The sequence below is a fragment of the Zootoca vivipara genome, chromosome 13 (assembly GCF_965207765.1).
Source record: "Zootoca vivipara chromosome 13, rZooViv2.hap1.1, whole genome shotgun sequence".
Lineage (NCBI taxonomy): Eukaryota > Metazoa > Chordata > Lepidosauria > Squamata > Lacertidae > Zootoca > Zootoca vivipara.
Window position 1 is genome coordinate 35,972,555 of NC_142596.1, and position 24,826 is coordinate 35,997,380.

Below are 24,826 nucleotides of genomic sequence, written 5' to 3' on the forward strand. Positions count from 1 at the left end.
TAGATATTTCCCAGATGCAAGAACACAAAGGAACAGATGGAACAACCACCGGATATGAAAAAAGGACACAGTGTACCTTACCTGTAAGGTAAAGGTAAAGGGACCCCTGACCACTAGGTCCAGTCGTGACCAACTCTGGGGTTGCAGCGCTAATCTTGTGTTATTGGCCGAGGGAGCCGGCGTACAGCTTCCAGGTCATGTGGCCAGCATGACAAAGCCGCTTCTGGCGAACCAGCGCAGCACACGGAAACGCCATTTACATTCCCGCTATTTATCTACTTGTACTTTGACATGCTTTCGAACTGCTAGGTTGGCAGGAGCAGGGACTGAGCAATGGGAGCTCACCCCGTCACAGGGATTCGAACCGCCGACCTTCTGATCAGCAAGCCCTAGGCTCTGTGGTTTAACCCACAGTGCCACTCGCGTCCCTATTTCCTGTTATATACATATTATTAATTAAAATAATAAGCCAATTTAAAACCATAGTTTAATATACTGGCTTACTCCGAAGTGATTGACCATGGTTTCCTGGTTTGGGCAAGCTGGGACATTGGGGCCAATGCAAGACTTCCTGGTTTGCTGTAGGTTTTCACGAAAGGAACAAATTGGCTTATTAAGTCCAGATATTTATTGTCCAACATTAGGGTTGCCATGCCATATGTCAAAAAGTGAAAATCTGCACACAAAAGTTGTCAAGGTTTTTTTATTTTTTGGCAAAGTTGTATGCTTTGCCTTCTGGAGTTAGAATGACAAAACCATAGAATCACATACAGACTTGTAGAGTTGGAAGGGATCAACTCTACAAGTGTCATCCAGTCCAACCCCCTGCAGTGCAAGAATGTGGGGCTCGAACCCTGGGATCCAGACTTCAAACCTGGATCATAGAATTGTAGATCTGGAAGGTATTGCAATGGTCATCTAGGAACCACAGCTGAAGAATACCTGACAGATGGCCATCCAACCTCTGAATTTTTAGTGAAGGAGAGTCCAAGGCAATCCATCCCACTGCAGAACTTCATGCAGACATCACTTCTTGACGAGGGTGGGAGGGTAAATTTTTCATTTTCATTTTCTGCAGTTATATTGTCTTCTAATATATTAACCATGTACAAATTAATTTTTAAATGTATTGTATGAATGTGGCCCAGGTCAAAGCTGAGTGGAGGAATGGATTTTAGCCACGGGGGGGGGGGGGGGGGGACGACCCTACTTTGATGTGGAGGTAGGGTGCTGTTAAGGCAGGCTTCCTCAAACTTGGCCCTTCAGATATTTTTGGCCTACAGCTCCCATCATCCTTAGCTAGCAGGACCAGTGGTCAGGGATGATGGGAATTGTAGTCTCAAAAACATCTGGAGGGCCGAGTTTAAGGAAGCCCGTGTTAAGGGCAGAAGGGTGGGAGACAGGCATTGCTGGCCACTCTGGGGCGCTTGACAGAGAAGGGAGTTCTGTACCACAGAGACAAAACGGCAAAGGTCCTGCTAATCCAGGGAACTCACCGAATGACCTTGGGCCCAGTCCCTGTTTCTCAGCCCTAACCTACCTCACAGGGTTGTTGTGAAGATAAAACAGTGCAGGCGGGGGAAGAGCCCGGTTCGCCACTCTGAGCACCTTGGAGGAAAGGAGAAATATCAATGCAATAAACAAATAGAATCCTCTGTAATGGGAACATGTATCAACTGACAGCATAAAGGCGAAGAGGCTCTGTAGCGCCGGTTCCTTTGCGGCTCTCCTGAACAGCTGCGGGTGGACAAGAGTCCCTCTGAAGGCCAGAAGCCTCTGAAACTCTCTGAGCTACTCTGCTTGCAAAGGGAGCTGGGCAGCTCATCCTGTTTGATCCCTCCTTTTTTTCAAAGGCCGTCAGGAGAGGAGATGAATGTGGGGCTCCGTCCCTAGCTAAGTGGGGACAGTTGGCAGCGCTGCAGCTGCGCAGCCGAGGCTGTCAAGAGCCGGGCTATCGAATCTGAAAGCAATTAAAGACATCAGCAGCGCTCGCTCCAGGCAGGCTCCAGGCTGCAGGGAAACTGCCACAACGCATCACGCGCTGGTGGATGCTGTCCCCAGGACCCGGAGGCAGCCGGTGTGCTCTCTGCCTCCCACCTGCCTGGCAGGGACGGCTGGGCCTTCCCCAGCAAATCCCCCTTCGCGGCTGGATAAGCGGTCTCCAAAACGGTCTGTCAGAACAATGTTCTGCGGCCTGGCAAAGGCTGGGCTTAGGAGCTTACCAGACAGGGAGAGAGGCCTTCTGGCTGTCCACTGTCTGGGGTCCAGGCCAACAGAGAAGCAGGCTCTGGATGCTTGTGGGTTTGGCCCCTCTCTGTCTGTCCGTAGCCTTCTAGGAAATGCTCCATTTGTGCCCCGAGTTGGAAGCTGATGGTATTTAAAGCCTAGGAAGTTGGAGCTGATCCATATTGTTGAGTGTATTTCCCCCCCCCCCCCACAGTTGCTCAAGTGGCTGGAGGTTCCAGGGAAAATCTTTTATGGCAGGAAGAGGGAACCTATCGCCTCTTGATGTGGTTGGGCTCTTCTTCCCCAAGGGTCATTTAGTTCAACTCCCTGCGATGCAAAAATCTTTTACCCAATGTGGGGCTCAAACCCACCATCCTGGTGTTAAGAGATTAGGAGCCTCATGCTCTGCCAACTGCATTCCGACAATGTATGGAGAGCTGCAGGTTCCCCGTCCATGTTTGACAAGTCCAACTTTGTAATGTGCAGAAAGTACAGGAGATTTAGTGTGGTTCTTATTTTATATGCAGGTTGAGCAGGAGAGACCGGGCAGATTGTGCAAGTTGGTGATGCAGCAGAAAGCCACAGTCATGTCTACGGAATCTGCCCCACCCTCTTGGCTGCCTGCCAGCTGTAAAACCTCAGACTTCTGTTGCCTTTACTGCCTGTCCCAATTGTTTCCTTCCATCCTCACCCAGGCTGGTGTGATGTGTGTTTCAGCTAGAAGTCACCAGCCATCAATATCTGTCAAAGCTCATTTAGCCAAACACCCTTTAGCAACCAAATAGTCATTAAAGCAACATATTTTAGCTGTGTATAAACTGCCCTGGAAGTACAGAGTATTGAAAGGTGCAGAAGGGAGAGCGCTCAGGTTCAATCCCTAGTATCTACAGGTAGTGCTGAACCACTGGAGAGCTGCTGCCAGTCCGTGTAGATGATACTGAGCTAGATAAGCCTACGGCTGGACTCAGTATAAAGTAGCTTCCTGTCGTGTGTGTGTGTGTGTGTGTGTGTGTGTGTGTGAACTATATATATAAAGAATTCAAATTCTTACAGAAAAGCTGTAACCATGTTTTGCTGCCCACAGCTAACAGAAGGCAAACCTCTGTTGGTGTACTCTGGTGAACAGTCTAATGCATAGGGAGGAAACTCATGGAACTCTGCAGATCGGTCAGAGAATTGTAGAGTTGGAAGGACCCCCAGGGGTCATCTGGTCCAACCCCCTGCAATGTGGGAATCTCAGCTAGATCATCCCTGACAGATGGCCATCCAAGCTCTGCTTATCAAACTCCAAGGAAGGAGAGTTCGCAACCTCCTAAGGGAGTCCATTCCACTGTTGAACAGCTCTTACTGTCAGAAAGTTCTTCCTGGTGTTTAGTTAGAATCTCCTTTCTTGTAATTTGAAGCCATAGGTTTGAGTCCTACCTTCCAGAGCAGGAGAAAACAAGCTTGCTCCATCCTCCATGTCACGTGAGAGCCCTTGAGATACAGTATTTGAAGATGGCTATCGTATCGTCTCTCAATCTCCTCTTCTCCAACATAAACATATTCAATTCCCTCCACCATTTCTCATAAGGCTTGGTTTCCAGACCACTTGGTCAGCTTCCTCTGCACACGTTCCAGCTTGCCAATATCCTGATACCAGTGAACAGGGTGAACTGACCAGTTTCAGGTGGGGTGGAGGTAATAGATGAAGGTAGTAACATGTATCCTAGACCTGGTGTCCTCTTGACTAGTGTGGGGTTTTTATTTTGGCAGTATATTCTGCAATATGATTAGTGGTGGGTCCTCAGCATAGCATGACAGAGGGGGCTCAGGGCCTGACTCATAGAATACCTTCTCCAGGGCCCCATCGCCCAAACTTCAGGGGGTGGAAGAACTACCAAGAAGAACCATGTCCATCTTCCTGTTAATTCAGAGAAGAATGGAGAGAGGACCAGAATTAGGTGATTGCCTGATGTTGGTTCGGTTTCCCAGTGTCCTCTCCTACCAGCCTCAATGGCCAACAGCCACCACTGACTATTGTACAGTGGTACCTCGGTTTACAAACACAATTGGTTCCGGAAGTCTGTACTTAACCTGAAGCGAACTTTCCCATTGAAAGTAATGGAAAGTGGATTAATCCGTTCCAGACAGGTCCGCGGAGTACTTAAACTGAAAATACTCAAACCGAAGCGTACTTAAACCAAGGTATGCCTGTAACACTCTTGAGGGTATGTAGGGAAAGGGGAACTTTTTCAGATATTTTGGGGACTAAGTCGTTTGAGGTTTTAAATACTTGTGTGAGCTCCCTTGAAATGGCCCGGAAACCTAACCAAAAAGCAGGGAAATCAATACACAACAAACCAGAAGAGGAAGTTGTAGGGGGGAGGGGGGTAATGGGGTTTATGTGTATATTTGAGGTGATAAGATTGTGATGAAGATAAAAAAGTAAAAATCAATAAAAATATTTTATATATATATATATATATATATATATATATATATATATATATATGGCGTGGAAACCTTAGTCTCCGTGTTACAAAACTCCGCAAGGAGAAGAATGGAGACAAGGCGAGAATTGGGTGATTGCCTGACATTGGCTCGGGTTCCCAGCGTTCTCCCTTACCAGCCTCAATGGCCAACAGCCACCACTGAATTAACAGGAAGATGGACATGGTTTCCCTTTTGCTGTTTCTAAGAAAGAAAATTCTCTCTTCTGGCTTCCTTCTCTTTTGCTCCACATTCCCTCGGTAAGCCTTCTGAGCTCCCAGCATCCCTTGGGGCTTAGCAGTCCCAGCGTTGCCAAGCGTAGGGTGATCTTGTAATTCCTTGAATCCCCTGTAAACAGAGGCTTCTTCATAGATACTGTAACTTTCCTTGCGTGAATCATGCGTTCATGCCGAAAGCAAAGACTTTTAAACTTGGCTGCCAGCTATTTCTCTTTCTGGGCTTGCTTTTGTCTTCCTCCCTTGTTTCTCCTCCTCCACCCTCCCACTTCTGGGCCTGGCAACCTCATTGACAGAAGCAAAATACACCTCCAGATGTTTTGAACTAAGACTCCCATCAGCACAACCATGCTGGCAAGGGCTGATGGTAGTTACAGTGCATAACATCTGGAGGGCACCAGGTTGGCAATGGCTGCCCTAGGATGCCTCCCCTCATATGCTGCCCAAACAGGGAGCTGTCATTTAAACCCCAAAGATGCCAGGTGTAGGGCCAACTCACCTACATTGATTATCACCACAGTCCTAGCAGGTTCCTTGTGACATAGGGTGGCATTCAGCTAAGTTTTACTCAGAGTAAAATTAATTAGCATGCCTGTTAGGTCCATCAATTTTAATACGTCTACTCTGAACAAAAATTAGTTGAGTACCAAGCTCTCCTCCCCCTGCCCCACTCCTCCTATGTGGCAATAAAAACATGTGGGGATGAATTCAACAGCACACTAAGTTTATTCTTCCATCACTGCAATTTCCAGGGGTGCACAGGGGAGGGGAAGCCCCATATCACAGGACTTCCACTGGTGGGGTTTGTTAGGCGAACCCCACCTTTAATTTTAATCATTCGTTACATTTAAACAACAGCAACAATCCCATGCCCTTCTCCCTACCAGTTTTACCCTCACGAAAACCCTGGAAAGTGGTTTAAACTTACACACACACACACACACACACACACACACACACATTGTACACCAAAGATTTGAACCTGGGTCTCAGTCAAGCCCTCTGTCTGCTGTGGTACTCAGTGGTGAGGTTAAGGAAGTTTCGACTCTGGACTGGCTGTAGCTCGTTGGAAGAGCATCTGAAGGTCCCCGGTTCAATCCCTGGTCTCTCCAGGCTGGGCGAGACTCCCGGCCTGAATTCATGCTGAAGGTTCCAAATTCAACCCACAGCGTCTCCAGGTAGGACTCAGAACGCCCCTTCCTGAAATCTGGGACAGCAGCTGCCGGGCCGTATGGGAAATGCTGAGCCAGATGGAACAATGGCCTCAGTCCGAGTCTCTATAAAGCAGCTTCCTATGGCTGGTGGTGGGAACCCCTTACTTCACACTATCTTCTTACATTGGATGGCAACATGTATTGCTTCCCTCTGTGGTGAGCTACCCCAGCTGCATTGTCGGGTGCTCCTGCTCAACTTCCTGAGCTGGGCTCTGGCTGTCTGCCTTAAAGTCCTACCCAGTTGGTTCTGCCGATGCTACACTAGCCCAGTGAAACTTCCGGAGAGCAATTCTATTTAACTCCGCTTGTTCAGCCACTACTGGCATAAATCCAGCAGAGGAATTTAACCAAGGAGCAGGTAAGAGAGATGCCGCTGTGCCTTTCACACTCTCGTAATGGAATATCCTCCGCAGGGGGCCCTGTCCCTTCCTTCGGAAGCATATCCTGCCCGCTTCCCTAATTGTTACAGCTGTACAGTGACAAATCTCTCTCCCCCCCCCTTCCAGTCCCTCTAGGAAGATTAACCTGCGGGTCCTTCCTGGAGAAGCCTTAGCTGCCTGACCTGCTATTTGCCCGCCGTGAGTTTGCTCCATGGACAGAACCAGCCCCCCCCCCTGTCAAATTAGTGAGTCAGAAGACGTAAGAGAGACCACCGCTGCTAATTTGTACATTAACTGGTTCTGACAGAAATATTTCACAAGTGAAAAAACAGAGAAGGAGCCTCAAGAAACTGTTCAGCATCCATACCGCCGACTTCTGCTTAACTGTTTCATGCAGGCTGGGCTCAAGAGAGGCAGGAAGGAAACGTTCCCCGCTCTCCTCCACTCACCCACTTGTCACCATCCCAATTCGTAGAATTGTAGAGTTGGAAGGGACCCCCAGCGTCATCTAGTCCACCTCCCTGCGATGCAGGGATCTCAACTAAAGCACCCATGACAGATGGCCATCCACCCCTCTGCTTAGAAACCTTCAAGGAAGGAGAGACCGTCACTTTCCAAAGAAGAGCGCTCCACTGTCAAACAGCTCTTATTCTTCCTGATGGAGTTGCCTTTCTTAAAACTTGAAGCCATTGATTCGAGTCCCAGCTTCCAGAGCAGGAGAAATCAAGCTTGTTCCCTTTTCCATGTGGCAACCCTTCATATATTTGAAGATGGCTACCATATCTCCTCTTTTCCAGGATCAACAGACCCAACTCCTTCAACCATTCCTCATAAGGCTTGGTTATCCCCGGGTTTTCCTATGCTAGTTCCCCCGCCCCCCAATTTTGGAAAGATGTGGGCCACATGTAAGGCCACCCAAGAGCCCAGGTACTCAAATCCTTTTAGAGCAATGCAACTTTAGGTGGGTTTTAGTGGTGAAACAGTGTGGAGAGGGAATGCTTAACCCTCCTCTCCCACCCGCTGCTACACCTCCTCCTCACCACTTCAGTTTTCTGAGGGTTGTAGGTTTATGTTCATGTGGGTTCTAATGCTCTGGGATGCAGTATTTGGGAAGGGCCTGGAAAGCTTTATTGGCAAGGCCAGAATCTGGATCATAGGGTACCTGGCCATTGGTCCATCTAGCTCTGTATGGTCTACCTTGAATGGTGGTGGCTTTCCAGGGGTTTCAGGAAAGAGTATGGCTAACTCAGAACTAGGGTAGCCAATGTTGTTGTTGGGTTACAGGTCCCATCAGCCAGCACTGTCAGTGTTGAGGTATGATGGGAGTTGTAGTCCAGCATTATCTCGAGGGGGTGGCATCATCTACCCCTGACTCAGGATTACCACTTTTAGGACCTCACTGTATGGGGGAAATAAGTAGGGAGACCTGTGGTGTTATTTACTGGTTAAATGTCACTGCTGCAATCTGGATAAATAATGAGTCTGAATTGAATCGTTCCAGTGCCACTTTTTGTTTGATTTGTTTTTGCATAATGAATCAGTCGTTTAGTTGAATGCACCCATCAGAACCATTTTCAGGCACATGCTTGTGATATCTGAAAAGTGACAGTCCAATGGCCAGTGTCCAACCAAGTAAACTCAGCCCTGGAGTGAAAACTCTGATCAGAACCATAAGAACCCACAATGCAGACCTGAGGCACAAGTCTGGTTGGACAGATGGGCATTGCCTTGTGCCCTGAAGGTCAACAGATTTTGGCTATTAGACCATGGAAAAGGGGGAGGCGAATCTGCAGCTCAGGGACATTGACTGAAAACAACAGGATCTGGACTTGCAACCAACTGCACATCCATTGATTTGTACAGGCTCACAGGAATAGAAAGTTGAGGGACATCAAACCCAGGGACTGAATACAGCAGCGCCCCCTGCTCCCCCCGCTCAGTGGCATAGTGTGGGGAGGGCCACAGGGGCAGTTGCCCTAGGCAAATTGCTAGAGGCGCAAAATTTCAACACCTGGTGCTGCCTCAATGCAGTTGCACACTTCCATAGCTGGGCTCCATTGAAAACAGCTTCTCCATGCGAACTAGGAAATAACCTCTCCAGACAACAGAATGACTTTTCTCATCTCTGCGGCTATAGTCTCCTGGGTGATATGGATGCCTTTTGGCAGTTGAATGTGCCTGCTTAGTCCGGTCGTTTCCCTCCACGCAGCCCTGGGGACTGGCAACCCACGCTACGCCACTGCCTCACCAGCCCTGCTTGATTGTTTTTGCTTCTTTGGAATGTGCCCTTGAACTCTGGTAATGCCTCTTGTTTGCCTGGAGGACAGATAGGGGTGTGTGTAACATTTACAGTGTGGTGTAGTGGTTAAGAGCGGTGGACTTATAATCTGGTGAACCGGGTTTGCTTCCCCGCTCCTCCACATGCAGCTGCACCTTGGGCTAGTCACACTTCTCTGAAGTCTCTCAGCCTCACTCACCTCACAGAGTGTTTGTTGTGGGGGAGGAAGGAAAAGGAGATTGTTAGCTGCTTTGAGACTCCTTAAGGGGAGTGAAAGACAGGATATCAAATCCAAACTCCTCCTCCTCTGCCCACTTTTGCCTTTGACTCCGCCCATACTGGCATGTGACACCCCCCCAAGGGCAGCTCAGAGGGGAATGCAGCCCTTGGGATGAAAAATGTTCTCCACCTGGGCACACAAACCAACAGGGCCAAGAGTGACAATGGAAGGAAGAGAGGATTGGTTAAGCAAGAATTTGGGTGAGGGTCACGGGCATGCCTGCTGCTAAAATCTGAAAAAATGTAATTTGAACTGAAAATTGCTCTTGCAGCATTTGCAAAATTGTGGTTTCTCTTGGTGTACAGTCTCACAATATTTCCCTTTGTACTGAATCATCTCCTATCATCTCATCGAATCCCTCAGTATCAGGCGTAACCTAAGTTGAAACAGACATGCATATAAAAATAGTGAGTTTACTCTGCTTTGAAACTAAAACTACAGTGGGAGTTTCAACAAAATATATTTGCACACACATTGAACCCACAAGCAAAATTAAAAATGGACTGGTGGAAGTATAGGCCAAAATATCTGGAGTCTTTCAAATGAAGGAAGTAACTGACATTTTTATGAAGGAGGGTGTTTACCAAAACTAAAATAAGCAGATGAATTTCCACAGAAATCTGTTGCTCAGCATTCAGAAAGAGAAATTTGTAATGGGATTTCCTCCACAGCTTTTGCACAGCTAGTATGGAAGTACAAGCAGCCTCGTACCCAGTGTTGTTTGGCAATTCAAAGAAATAATAAACAGTGCAATTTTGAAAGCAGCATCCTGCCATCTTGATTCAAAATGGCCACCAACTGTATCCAAACAGGGATGATCTCAGCAACCATCGTGCAAAATGTAGTTAAAATATATTAAGAAGTGTCCGCACACGAAGTGAACAGACAAACCACATCCCAAAATATTTAGTAGGTAAGTGCCACAGATCAGTTTGTAGTGACAAAAGATTAGAAGCATCTGTTTCTCTATGGAACTCACTGCCACAGTGTTGGCCACCAACTTGGATGGCCATAAAAGATTAGCAAAATCTATGGAAAGGAAGGCCATTGATGGCTACTAGCCACAGTGACTACATCAGAGGCAGTGAACCTCTGAATACCAGTTGCTGGAATCACAGGTCCTGCTTACAGACTTCCCATTGAGGCATCTGGTTGTCCAAGATGCTGGCCTAGATGGGACATTGGCCTGATCAAGCAAGCTCTTCTTTTGTACATTTTACACAACAACAACAACAACAATAATTTATTATTTATACCAACAGAAAAATAAAACACAGTAATCTATTAAACATTAAAAGCCTCCCTGAACAGGGCTGCCTTCAGATGTCTTCTAAAAGTCTGGTAGTTGTTTTCCTCTTTGACATCTGTTGGGAGGGTGTTCCACAGTGCAGGCACCACCACCGAGAAGGCCCTCTGCCTAGTTCCCTGCAACTTGGCTTCTCGCAACGAGGGAACCGCCAGAAGGTCCTCGATGCTGGACCTCAGTGTCTGGGCAGAACGATGGAGGTGGAGACGCTCCTTCAGGTATACTGGACCGAGGCCAGATGCATTGTTGGTGAGACTTATTTCTCCCACACCCAAAATAACTTCATATAGGATCTGGAGATGCACCTGGCAAAAAGAAACCCTCTGAACGAGGCAGTTCTTCTTCCAAAGCCAATTCACAGCTCCTCCTACGGTAGTGTTTCCATGGGGGGGGGGGGGTCTAGCAAGCAAATCATTCTTACTTTGCTGAATGCCCACCGTTTACCTGCAACTCAGTCACAAGGCAGGCTAGGGCAAGCCAGGTTCGTGATGTTTAGCCAATACTTTTCAAAGCATCCTAAGAAGAAGGGAGTTGACGTCTTTCAAGAGCAGCCTGTATGGAGGAGGAGGAGGACTGAGCTGTTGGGATCTGGCACCCCCCATCTCTCTGCCTTGTTCGATTCCCTTTTATCCAGCACTGCAGGGTTTCCCAAGCTCCCTACAGGGGAGGCACCGGGAGACCAGTGGAGCCAAGAATGAGAAAAAAGGGAGATGTTTAGCCAGAGGTTGGCCCTTCTTCTGAGTAACAGGAAAGCATGAGCATGTAGGGTGACCTTGGCTTGGCATTTGCTCTTTGTTTAGAAGAGTCGCTATGGAGCCGGCTCACATAAACCAGATTTCAATTCTTCTTCTTCTTTTTGCTTGCCTACCTTAGAGGTACGATCCAGATGTATTGTTCTCCTCCTCCTCCTCCGACAAATGCATAGGGCTGTGTTTTGTTGGGATCGATGTCCTGTTAAGACCAGAAACCCTGGGAATGGTTCTGCAGCATTGTTGAAGTTCAGCAGAGGCTGGTCCGTTAGGCCACACGGGGAACTTCCCCACCACTGAACGCTGAGACTCTGTGATCCTTGGCTAATTCCCCTTGGTGGCTGAAACACAGGGCAACATCCGCAACAGACGTCACAACTCTGCATCCGGAATTTTGAAAATACCATGCCTTTGTGGTGAATCCAGCCTTTGTGATGATACATATACGCATGAGGGTTTGCATGTAACATGGGATCTGACACAGGTGAGGGATTGGTAAAACTGTCCCTGGTAAATTGCTGTGTCACCTTTCTCTCTCTCTGTGGCTTTTGGGATGCCCTGTTAAAATTCTGTTAGTATGGTTTGTTAGAGCTGCTACACATTCTTTGGGGTTCAGCTCTGTCCTCAGGGTCTCTAGTCAGGATGGGAGAGAAATTCAGCTTGCTTCATGTAAACCTACCTAATTTGTACTTCTGGAAACAATACGTGAACCGAAATAAAGCGATCCTTCCAAATTTGAACTTTTCTGGATTTTTGCGCTGCAGTTCTCCCACCAAACAGTGCATTCAAATGTGTATATTAGGGGAACCCGTGTACAGTATAAGAATGCAGACATTCAAGAAAATTACATGCAAAATGCAAAATATGAGCAAATAATGCTCGCATAAAAACGTGCACATTAGGGAAAATTGCACACAAAAATGTGCTAAAACGAATTTTCACAGTGCCTTCAAAAAGAAAATCACACTATCTGGAAATGTGAAGAACTGCATTTAAGATGGGAGAACTTGAGAGAAACCAAAACTGTCAGGTTTGTCTGTCCCTAGTCTTTGGAAGTTAAACTATTGGGAAAGGGAGAAATCATGGTGCCTGGTGTCTCTTGTGCATGGAGGCATAAATGCAAGCACATTGGCGGTAAGGCGCCATGCAGTGTTTCATTTCCAAGTGCTGGAGTATATCTTGCTGATAGTGTGTTGTAAGCCAGCTATGCCTTGTTTTATTCATTTGTTCATTAAAAACACACTGAAGAACAACCGCCCTTTTTTGATATTTCAAGAAGAGGAATGCCACACACACAGCAGGCAGGGTAGAATCTCGAGGACCGTGTAGTAATGTGCATATAAGGAGGGAAGCTGACTTAGGCACCGATTTGCTGTGCGAGAAACAGGAGCATGAGAGAAAACCGTGGCCTGCTTTTCAAGGCTGCCGTAAGTATCACATGGAGAGAATGCACCTGGAAGCATAGCTGCCAAGTTTTCACTTTTCTCGCGAGGAAGCCTATTCAGCATAAGGGGAAATCCTTGTAAAAAAGGGATAACTTGGCAGCTATGCCTGGAAGGCTTTCTTCAAGTCTTACAGGTGCAAAGTAAGAATATGCTAAGGATGCGGCTGCAGTGGCGCTTTCAGGACAGGTGCCGGTGCTCAGCAGCTCTCACTTGAGCTCAGCGAAAGGAAGACCCTCCGGAGAACGGCACGATTCACGGTGCCGGCAATTCTGCGGAGAAGGCGACAGCCTTGCCACTCAGGCAGTGCAAATCAACTGTGACAAGCCCCACAGAGGTTGAGCCCGGCGGGTGCAGAAAAAGACAAGTTTGTTTCCTTCCTCTCACCATATGGTCCCTTTCATCTGTGTGCTGTGATCATTATTACAAACCACTTGGCCGCTTTGGGACTGGCAGGCAGGCAGGCAGACTGGCTGGCTGGCTGCAGCAGCAGCGGCATCCCCGTTCTGCAAGGGGAGAAAGAGCAGACCCCAGGCTGCAGCAGCATTGCTGGTTCCAGGTTATTGGGGAGGCAGGGCAGCGGCCTGGGCAAGATGCCTTGTCCGGGCTCTGCTCCTCCTCTCTGCTTCCAGTCCCCTTGTCCTGTCCCTCTGTGCCTGATCAAGCTCTGGGGAAGAGCTGTGGCTCAGTAGTACAGCGCCTGCTTGGCATGCAGAAGGTCCCAGGTTCAATTTATGGCATCTCCAGGTAGGGCTGGGAAAAGAGCTCTCTGAAGCTTCAGAGAGCTGCTGCCAATCACTGTAGACAAGGTGGGAGGGGGACCTTGCAGTCCTTGGAACTCTCCCTAGGCCACACCTCCCTCTGCCCAGGCCACACCCCTCACTGGCTCTGCTTTGTACCCTGAGCATTTTTGCCTGGCTGGAATGTGTCCTTGCACTGGGATCATGCAAAATAGAGAAGGGTACATTAATGGGTGCAGAAATTAGCCTGTTGTACAAAGGTGGAATTTGCCATCAGGTGGAATTTGACCCACTTTCACCTCTGGCCTCGCCCACCACTGCCGTGTGGCCCTCAGAAGGTTGTTCAAGAGGGAATGTGGCCCTCGGGCTGAAAAAGAAGCTACTGAGCAAGATGAACCAATGGTCTGGCTCAGTATAAGGCAACTTCCTATGTCCCACCCAGAGGGATCCAGAGGAAATCATAGAAGTTGGAAAGGACCACAAGGATCATCGACTCCATCCTCCTGCAATATGTAACTGTCCCATATGGGGATCAAACCTGCCACCTTGGCATAATCAGAACCATGCTCTAACCAACTGAGCTATGATGCTATCCATACAATACACGTTCTGGACCTTTCATTATCTCACTTATGGCATGCTTGGCGTACAGGCAGTACTGTATAGCTTCCAGGCTTTAAAACAAAATTCCTTGGTGCGCAGGGATGGCTCCAAGTTTGAGGGGTCCCTCAGAAAAGCATAAACCTGAGCTGCCTTTTAAAAGTCCCCATAATTCCCTGAAACAACACAATGTTGGTTAGGTCGCAAGACATTTAAAATGGCAGCTTGCGTATCTAGGTGCTCAGAGGAGCCTGAGGCTGGCAGGTCTGATGTCAAGTTATTGATAGATTTAAGGAAACACTTGGATGAGTTAATTGGATGCTTTATTTCTCCAAATCACTGGTTGAGCTTTTTGCACAGTTATTTGTAACTGCAGTGAGCATAAGATTGGAAAAAAATTTGATTTAATGTTTTGAGTTTTGAGTTATTTGTGCCATATTGGTCTATGGCTGTTATAAATCATTAATAAATTGGATTTGAAGCAACTTTTAAGTTGCTTTTAATAAATATTTCCTGAGCATTGTAATAGATGCTGGGAGTTTGCCTGCAGTGGTTTCAACTGCTGCTTGAGTTTTGTTGTTATGTTTTGAGATAGTATTTATTTTAAAGTTGTGGGCTTTTTTTTCAGCACCTTAAGCTTTGTGAACCACAATTTTAAATTGTTTGCTTCAATACACAATAGTTAAGCATAACTAGAGTTTATCAGGGTTTGGACATAAAGCGTAACTGCAGTTAGTTGACGGTCACATCCACACGTTACATTTTAAACATGTTTAAAATACCGGTACATGGCTTCTGCATAAAATAAGAGACCTTAACTAAATTAATACAACTGAAACAACCTAGAAGAGACAAAGGAAAGTGCGTAGTCAAAAACGTAATTTAGGAACCACAATGGGGTGATTGGAAGTCATACCCGAATTAATGATGTTTGAATCCAGATTTTTTTTCTGGTGACATGTATTGATTTTCGACTATTTTTGTTAACTGTTTTGTTTTTTTTTTAAAAAAACCAATAAAGCAATATTCCAAGAAACTACAGTTTTTTGGAATTTATATGGCTTCTTGCCAAAAATTCCAAGAACTCTAGTTTATCCTTCACAGGGTGACAGTTCCCAGCACCCTTAACAAACTACAGTTCCTTGTATTCTTGGCAGGAAGCCATGTGCTTTAACTGTAAGGTGTTGATGTGACCAAAAATAGATGTGAATATTTCAAATCTCCTCCTCATACCCGTACTGGAGGAAGAGGAGGCTGCTGTTTAAACTGTGGTGTTGTGAATGAATCTTAGATCCATCACTACTCCCCCCTCCTCCAGCATGGCTACGAGGAAATTTTAAATGCCTGTGTCTCTTTTTGGTCACACCATCAGGGTTTGGATTTAGGTTTGATGAGGCCCTAAGCTACTGAAGGTAATGGAGCCCTTGATATGTCCAGCTGTCCTTTGTCAACAACAAATTGCCACTGTTTTTTTTTTTGTGTTGAATATATGCTATATGGTAATTTATGGACCTTAATAGTTATCTAAAGCCATTTTATTTGTTTTTTATCTTATATTTTGGAAATGTACATCCAGTTTTTTCCCCTTTAAATTTTTAGGGCCCCCCAAGAGAGTGGGGCCCTAAGTTATAGCTTGTTTAGCTTATAGCAGTGGGCCTTCTTGGTAGTGGCACCCGCCCCCTGTGGAACGCCCTCCCATCAGATGTCAAAGAGACAAACAGCTACCAGATTTTTAGAAGACATCTGAAGACAGCCCTGTTTAGAGAGGCTTTTAATCTTTAATCAATTATTATATTCTTCTGATGGAAGCCGCCCAGAGTGGCTGGGGAAACCCAGCCAGATGGGCGGGGTATAAACAATAAATTATTATTATTATTATTAATATTAATATTAATATACGTAAATCGGGCACTTCACACAATATAGTTTATCGTGACATCTGAATGCAGCCCAGCTAGGTTATACTGTAACCCAAGTCTTTGTTTTCCCACTCGGCCAGCCTTGGCTTCGACCCAATCCCGCTTGATGTCAGAGCAGCAGGGCGCCATAAGACTTCAACACACTGAAACATGAACAGGGATGTGGAGAGCTGGTGCGGGGGGGGGGGGAGGTTCCTTTCTGAACGATGCTGCTTCTCCCCAGATTGCAGCAGCATCCCTTGGAGACGTTGCCAGTGTCTTGTCAGTGACCTGCGCTCTGATTGGTCCCGCTTAGCCAGTGGAGTGAATCACTGACTCCTTAAACTGGTTCTGCGGCTAAGGACTTAATCGAGTCACCGCGCCGGGCCTCGGATGCTGATGTGATGTGACAGCAGCCCCACACACCTCCCCGAACGCAGCCGCTCGGGGCAATGGCCGGCTTGCTTCTCCAACATCCCGGAGAGTGATAAGGAGGCAGCTTGCTGATGCATGGAGCTCTAGCTGGCTCCGAGGCATCCTCCACCTAGGGATGCAAAGGGGGACCTGGGCGACAGCCCTCCGTCTCCTCTGCCCCACCTGTGCAAGATGCTGGGAGGGCAGGAGAGGCACGGCTGGTGGTGATGGTGGAGACGGAGTCCTCGGCTGGTGCCGAGGTGACCTTTTGATGTCACTGGGAAGCAGTTTAATGCCTGTCAATGGAATGGAAAACTGTCTGCTTGGCCCCTCAGCCTCCCCTTGTTCCCTCCTTCCCTGTCTTGGTTGAAGGTCTCACTTTAATGGCATTAATGAAAATGACAAGCTGGCAAGGGATGGTATTTGGGATTATGAGTGAGAATGCTGATGGCAGAGCCTCCTCATGAGCTCTTCGGGGGCCTGGGTGCTTGCCTGGAAATGGGAGTGTGTGGCTGAGGGAGGGAGTGGCGGTTTGGGGGGTGGCATCCAATGAATAGTGAAAGATTCAGAACAAACAAAAGGACGGACTTATTTGCATGGCATGTCATTGAACTCTGGGGTTCACTCCCACAAGAGGCAGTGGTGGCCACCAATATGGATGGCTTGAAAAGAAGATTGGGCAAATTAATGGAGGATACAGTTATAAAAGGGACCCAGGTGGCGCTGTGGGCTAAACCACTGAGCCTAGGGCTTGCTGATCAGAAGGTCGGCGGTTCGAATCCCTGTGATGGGGTGAGCTCCCATTGCTTGGTCCCAGCTCCTGCGAACCTAGCAGTTCGAAAGCACATCAAAATGCAAGTAGATAAATAGGAACCACTATAGCGGGAAGGTAAACGGCATTTCCATGTGCTGCTCTGGTTTGCCAGAAGCGGCTTTGTCATGCTGGCCACATGACCTGGAAGCTATACGCTGGCTCCCTCGGCCAATAATGCGAGATGAGCGCGCAACCCCAAAGTCGGTCACAACTGGACCTAATGGTCAGGGGTACCTTTACCTTTACCTTACAGTTATAAACAGCCATACTCTGCCTCCACTATCAGAGGCCATATTTGTGGGTTGCTGAGGATTGCCGGGTGGGGTGAGTGCTTTCGTGCTCAGCTCCTCCTTGCCGGCTTCCTATGGGTATCTGCTGTTTTGGACTACAACTCCCATCGGCCCCAGCTGGTATGGCTAGAGGGCAGCAAGTTGGGGAAGGCTGAGCTAGACCTCGAAGCTCGGCTTGTTGCTGTCGCCACCAGATAAGTGAGGAAACTTTGTGCCCTCTGGTTGTTGCTGGACTACAAATCCCATCAGCCCCAGCCCAGCATAGTCGGTGGTCAGGGATGATGGGAGGTGTAGTCCAGGAGTATCTGGAGGTTTCTCACTTTTGAGATGAGCCGTCAAGACCTTGGACTGGTGCACTTTGCCCAGGTCTCGTCCATAATATTTCTCACCCTAATATTATGGAAGTGTTTGGATTTCCACTAAAAGCACCTGGGTGCTGCCCCCGGATAGAAGTGGTGAAGGAAACAAAGTCTGTACAAGATGTCTCAGTCATTTCAGCCACACGATCAGGATGTCTTTGAAAGTGGATTAGAGAAATTCATGTAGGATAAGGCAATCAGTGACTACTAGCCTCAGCAACTGTGTTCTACCTTCATGGTAAGTGCAAGTAATGCTGCAGGAGGGCAGAGAGCTCTTGGGCTCAGGTCCTGCCTGCATGCTTCCTGAAGGTATCTGGTTGGCCACTTTGATAACAGGATCCTAAACATTAGGAAGAACTTCCTGACAGTAAGAGCTGTTCGACAGTGGAATTTGCTGCCAAGGAGTGTGGTGGAGCCTCCTTCTTTGGAGGTCTTTAAGCGGAGGCTTGACAGGCATCTGTCAGGAATGCTTTGATGGTGTTTCCTGCTTGGCAGGGGGTTGGACTGGATGGCCCTTGTGATCTCTTCCAACTCTATGATTCTATGATCCTGGACTAGGTGGATCACTGGCCTGCTCTTATGTTCTTATGCAGTGCTTTTGGGGGGGGGGGTTGTACTTTTTAAAATAAAAATAAAAATGGGGTGCCAGTACTCATATATTGATAAAAGTACTGTGGGTGCCAGCCCAAAATTGCTGCCCTGAGCTGCAGGGAAAAAAGATATGCCAGTACTTTGTACAGATGAATAGTGTCACAAAAAGGTCATGTTCTTACATATGTTCTTATATTATTAATAGTGATTGTAGTAATTTAGAGACAATTCCTTGCAAAAAAACATTGGGATGGGAGATTAGAGATGATCCCTGGAGAATGATGTGAGGGGCTGAAGGCTGGCTAGCTAGCTGGCTGGAGAAGCTCCACCATGTTAACTCTGGTCTCTAGATGCTGACTCCAAACTTACAACATGGTGCCAGAAGGAGAGGCTTCTGAAGTAGTGTGTAGCTTTCATGCACCATGGGGCAGCTGAACACAGCAGCCTAGTCTCAATTCAGCAGCGGAACCACCAGCTTCCACCTCACAAAGGTAATTATGGATTTATTTATTTATTTTTGCAATGTCTATCCAGCTTGCAAATAATCTCCCAAGGCTTCCAAAATCCTCAACTGGGAAAGGAGGAGATGAGTCTCCATTTGTTCCTCACAAGCCGTCTAGGCCTGGTCCTCATTACTGTTCTGTCCTTCTCTCCATCATTTTATTTCCTCCATCACCTCCTCCCCACACAAACACACGCACGACCCACAAACCGCTTTTCTCCATGACTGGCTAGGTGGACTCATCATTAGAAGGTTTCCCTGGCCGCTTGTCAAGGTCGTACCGGCCAGAAAGTCGCCTCAGGCTCTCAAATAACAAACAAGTCACAGAAGATTTCTTGAGCTTTCACTGCCTTAATTAGAGTGTGGCATTGTTTTTAGGGACACGGTGACTTGTCCTGTTGACTGCACAGAAGGCGGAGGCAACTTAGTTAGAAATCACTCTTCAAAGCACCCAATTAAAGCCGAAACGTGTAGGTGAGTAGCCAGGAAGAGGTGTAAAGAAAGGGTGGGGGTGGTGTGCATCTCTCTCAGACAAAGCCTAGGCTCGGTGACAAAGCCAGGCTTGGAGTTAAAATGAAAGGGAAGACTTCACTTCATTGTGAGACAGGCTTCACTAACCTGGTGTCCTCCAGGTGTTTTAGGACTACAACTCCCATCAGCCCAGGCTAAGGCTGATGGAAGTTGTAGTCCAAAACACCTGGAGGGCACCAGGTGGGCAACAGCTATTCTAAGGTGCCTCCTGGCTCCCTCTAGACTTTCCATCTCGTTGCCCACCTGTCAGTCACCTGACAACACAAGGAAATCAGGTGGAGCATTTTTCTTGGGTTGAAAGTCAAACCATGCGGGCACAGGTGAAGCATATGGGCAAAAGAACCAGACTTTGCGGGGACTGACAATAATCTGATTGCCATCTCTTGCAAAGCTCTGTGCCGGCACCAAAAACCAGCCAATTAATGGTAACTGCAACCCCCCCTTTTGGCAAGGAGTGTAATAGCATGTATGGCATTACCTGTACAGTAGTAACATAGCCATGACATTTATGTTCTACGCTGCAGAGGCAGCATGCCTTTGCATTCCAGTGGCTGGGAGAGTGCCATTGCAATCAGGTCCTGCTTGCTGGCTTCCCAGAAGCATCTTGTTGGTCACTGTGATAACAAGATAACTAGGTGATAACTAGGTTGCTCTTGGGCTGCTGATCCAGCAGGTACTTCCTATGATAGGTGGGCATGGCTTGGTTCTTGGCCAGTGGGAAAGCCAGCCAGGCTTCATTAGGCCCATGGGCCAGAGCTTCCCCAGAGCTCTCATGTAAGTCATTGTGGTGTAGTGGTTAGAGTGTAGAACCTCGGGTACAAGGGTTCAAATCCCTACTAAGCCATGAAGCATACTGGGTGGCCTTGGGGCAGTCACTGCCTCTCCACATATTCCAGTACATTTCTGAGCACAATTCAAAGTGTTGGTGCTGACCTTTAAAACCCTAAATGGCTTCAGCCCAGTATATCTGAAGGAGCGTCTCCACCCCCATCGTTCAGCCTGGACACTGAGATCCAGCCTCCAAGGGCCTTCTGGCGGTTCCTTTCCTGCAAGAAGTGAGGTTACAGGGACCAGGCAGAGGGCCTTCTCAGTAGTGTCACCCACCCTGTGGAGTGCCCTCCCATCAGATGTCAAGGAAATAAACAACTATCTGACTTTTAGAAGACATCTGAAGGCAACCCTGTTTAGGGAAGTTTTTAATGTTTGATGTTTTATTGTGTTTTAAATATTCTGTTGGAAGCCATCCAGAGTGGCTGGGGAAACCCAGCCAGATGGGCAGGGTATAAATTATTATTATTATTATTATTATTATTATTATTATTATTATTATTATTCGACCTCACAGGGTTGTTGTGAGGATAAAATGGGGAGAAGGCAAACTGTGTATGCCACCTTGAGCTGCTTGGAGGAAAGTTGGGACAGAAATTCAATAAATAAACAAATACATAAATAATTATTATTAGCATCTCAGAAACTAGCAATTTTTTATGGCATGAGCACTTGTGGATTAGCATCCACTTGATCAGTGATCACTGGGGACCAAAATTGTTTTGTTTTGAAGAAGCCATCTGTTCCTCTTCCTTCTCTCCTCCTTTCATATGCAGCTGATTTGGCCATCATGGCCGCCTCCCAAAAGTTTTGAGAAACCAACTTGCTCTTGCACTTTGCAACCTGGGCGAACTCTGCTTGCCCTCAGCATACAGTCCTAGCTGTCACTGTCATGTCCAGGTCCAATTCTGTGCTGGTCTGGGATTGTGCGCTTGGGCAAATGCTTGGTGTTTACAGCCGGTGACAGCACAAAATGCCTGCAGCAAGGTTTTAGGGAATCTCACAAATAACCAATTGTTTCGTTCATGCCGCCCACAAGGTGTCTGCATGGCTGCAGGGTTCAGAAATGGACACTTAAGATTTCTGCTTATCTGCTGTCTTCCACTCAATTGTTCATCATTGCCAACAATAACCCTGCTGTGAGTATTCTGCCAGCTGCTTGTAGTAGCTATAATGTGCAGCTAAGGAAGCAGGACATGGGCAAACTGAGGGTGCAAATAGAAGACCACAATAAGAATATGCAGAGAAGTGGTAGAGCATCTGCTATGCATGCAGAAGGCCCCAGGGCCACTCCCAGCATAGCTGCCAAGTTATCCCTTTTTTTAAGGGATTTTCCCTTATGCTGAATAGGCTTCCTCGCGAGAAAAGGGAAAACTTGGCAGCTATGACTCCCAGTCATGGGAACATAGAAAGCTGCCTTAGATCAAGTCAGACTATTGGTCCATCTAGCTCGGTGTTGTCTACACTGACTGCTAGTGACTCAGACAGGAGTCTCTCCTAGTCCCTGTGGGAAATTGCAGTCAAATATAACTATGCAAGACTGCTAGTTAGTGCATGAAGGGGTTAAGACAACAGAGTTAGATTCCTAGACTCAGCTAGGTCACACCCCCTCTTCTCCAATGAGAAAGAAAGTAAAGCCTTCAAGGATTCACATAAAGTTATGGCCCCAGAGGGAATTGATCCCAGAATGTGAGTGTCTTTTATAGAATTTTTCAAGTTTTTTGAAGGCATTTTGAAACATGATTCAAATCACAAGGCTTCTCCAGAAGAGATTTTGTTTCTACTGTTTCCTTTGTTCTTTTATGAGAACTTTCCCTCCTTCCTCTGCCACTCCAGCGCAAGGCAAAAGGTTTTTCATTTTCCTTTTGAGAATTATTATTTTTTTGGTGTTTTTTCCATTTTTGTTTTTGGCATTTTTGCCAGCATTTTTGTTCTTTTTGGGAACCCCCCCCCCAATTTCCCATTTTTAAATGAATTGCCAGAATTCCATTGCTAATGAAAGCCCCAGATTGCTTAGCCTCATCCAGAGCAATTTCATTCAGTGGAAAATGAGATTGGAAGCCAGATTAAGGGTCGGAGGAATTTTTGACTGTGTCCAGGAAGCAAAACCCACAGAGGATGCAGGGTTAAGAAGGAGATTACGCCAGCAGAATGATCTAGAAGTGTCCATTATTCCGGACAGTATTTCAGATAATCAAATGGTTCACACTAACAGACGTCATACAGCTGCTGAGATGCTTGAGAATTTACAAAAGGCTTATGGATGCAGAAGCAAACATTTTCATTGAGCTTAGATGATAGAGCTGTTCAATTTAAAGCTAGTCCAAGAAAGACTGTAACAGTCATGTGACAGTTCCTGGCCATTACTGAGAAGCTAGAACTTGCATATTTCAAATTGGATGATGAATTGAAGTTACTTCTTGGGGTCACTAGGATCTAAATTTGAGATTTTTGCCACCTTCATGGATGACAAGCAAAGGTTAATGCTAATTGATGCAATTGGTCACTTGAGAAAGGAGTGTGTAGAGAGAACAGCAATCTATCTAGTCAGGAATGCAAAACTCAGTGACTCAAACTATGTGTCCCAGTCTCAAAGGAGAGCCAAGGCTCCACCCAAAAGAATTTCAGATGCAACAAAAAGGGACACAGATCCAAATTTTGTGAAGTCCCACCACCAGCAAAATCCACTTAATTTGAGCAACCATCAAAATAAGGGGAGCAGAGATAGAGAAAGCAATTTTCTTTTGGAAGAGAAGAATCTAACTGTAAACAGTTGTGATTCATAATCAAACAAATAGTTGATTGATTCTGCATGTTCATCCTGTGAGCAATGATGAAGATTTCTTTGGAGGCATTGACAATATTGACCCATCCGTGGATGGCAATATTCGAATGGCAAATGGCGAAACCATAAAAACACATGGTACAGGTTCAGGAACCTGTACTGCAAGCTTAAGCAATCAAGTGGGAGAGAATCATGTGCCACAGGTCCTCTGTGTCCCACAATTGAATTGCAACATGCTGAGTGCACACACCTTGGACAGAAAAGATTTCCTTGTACAATTTGGAAATGGTAAATACCACATGACCCAAGATGGCAGATTGTATGCAGAAGCATATTTGATTAATGGTGTCTGTGAGACTAATCTTTCAGAACTCCAGACTGCAAATGTGGCACACACGCGCCAGAAGGATGAAGCAGATGCAGAACTCTGGCACAGAAGGCTTGGCCACAGAGACATCAAAGCTCTTTTGAAACTGCAATGCAAGGAACTTGCAAAAGGGTTGAAGGTACCGTAATCCAGAATGTATCAACCGCAACAAAGAGCATAAGTTGCATCACGGAGAAGAGTGTCAAGACTCAAGAGTCTTCCCTTCCATGCGCTCAGCAGAGGAGCCCCAGAGTGCTAGATGCCGTGTGCATTGATGTCTGTGGTCCCCTTGGTGTTCCCTCTTTAGCGAAAAATGAATGCATTCTATTTTTTCTAGATGATTTTCCAAGATGTGTTGTGTGTCTTCTAAGGGAGGTGAGTGAAACAGTGGGAGATGTTCAGGAAATACATTGCCATGGTAAGCAAGAAATTTCTGAGGAAACCTGCTTCTCTAGTTGGCAACAATGGAGGTGAATTTTCTTCAAGCCACATGAGAACCTCCCTGGAAGAGGAAGAGACAACATACGTAGGAGTGCCAGCCTCACCCCACAACAGAACTCAATCGCTGAGAGAAAATTTAGGTCTCTTATGGAGATGACTAGGCGCATGCTGAATGACTCTGGACTTCCCAAATGCATGTGGGGAGATGCAGCAGCCATGGCAGTATATCTCCAGAACAGACTGCCAACCAAGGGAGTTACATGCACACCTTTTGAGCTTTAGCATGGAAGAGTACCTAGCACATTTCACATGTGTTTTGCTTGTTGCCATATTGTGCATGGTAGTTTTGCTTTTGCCTATGTACCCAAGGTGAATAGGCACAGATCAGACTCCAGAGCGGAATAGACAGTTATGATTGGATATGGTATTGGAGGCAAAGGTTACAAAGTGATGGACTTGAATACGGGAAAGGTCAGCACAAGAGATGCGGTTCATTTTGATGAGCACGGGGAAGCTGACAAGAGAGCAACTTTTCTGAGGAGTCAGAGAAAGAAACACAAGCCCTCGTGTACTTTCCTGAATTGACATATAACATAACAGTCCAAATCTGCTTTCGACTGTCACACCACCTAACATAGATGGATGAACAGGGAGGAGAAGCAGGGGAGCAGATTCCAAGTAGCAGCACAGCGGAGGAGACTGGTGGTGAGATGACAGCACTGCAGGGTGATTAGGAACCTGATGCGGTTCCAGAACCAGAGGTCAGATACACATTGAGACCCAACAAAGGCAGTCCAGCTCTGCAACTGTCCTACATTGCAAGGTTGGTGCAACTCCTAGAACAGGCATAGGCAAACTTGGCCCTCCAGATCTTTTGGGACAACAACTCCCATCATCCCTAGTTAACAGGACCAGTGGTCAGGGATGGTGGGAGTTGTAGTCCCAAAACATCTGGAGGGCCGAGTTTGCATATGCCTGTCCTAGAACCTTCCACTTGGGAAAAGATTGGTGCCACCCGCTGAAGCTCATGTTGCACAGGAGGAGATTGGAGCACTGCACCAGAACAAGACCTGGACCTTCACC

At 46.9% G+C, this 24,826-nt stretch overlaps 1 pseudogene; it reads left to right on the forward strand.

The window, feature by feature from the left end:
* The first annotated feature begins 22,120 nt into the window (after window positions 1-22,120).
* LOC148683691 (uncharacterized) lies at window positions 22,121-22,842 on the forward strand (annotated as a pseudogene).
* The last annotated feature ends 1,984 nt before the right edge of the window (window positions 22,843-24,826 follow it).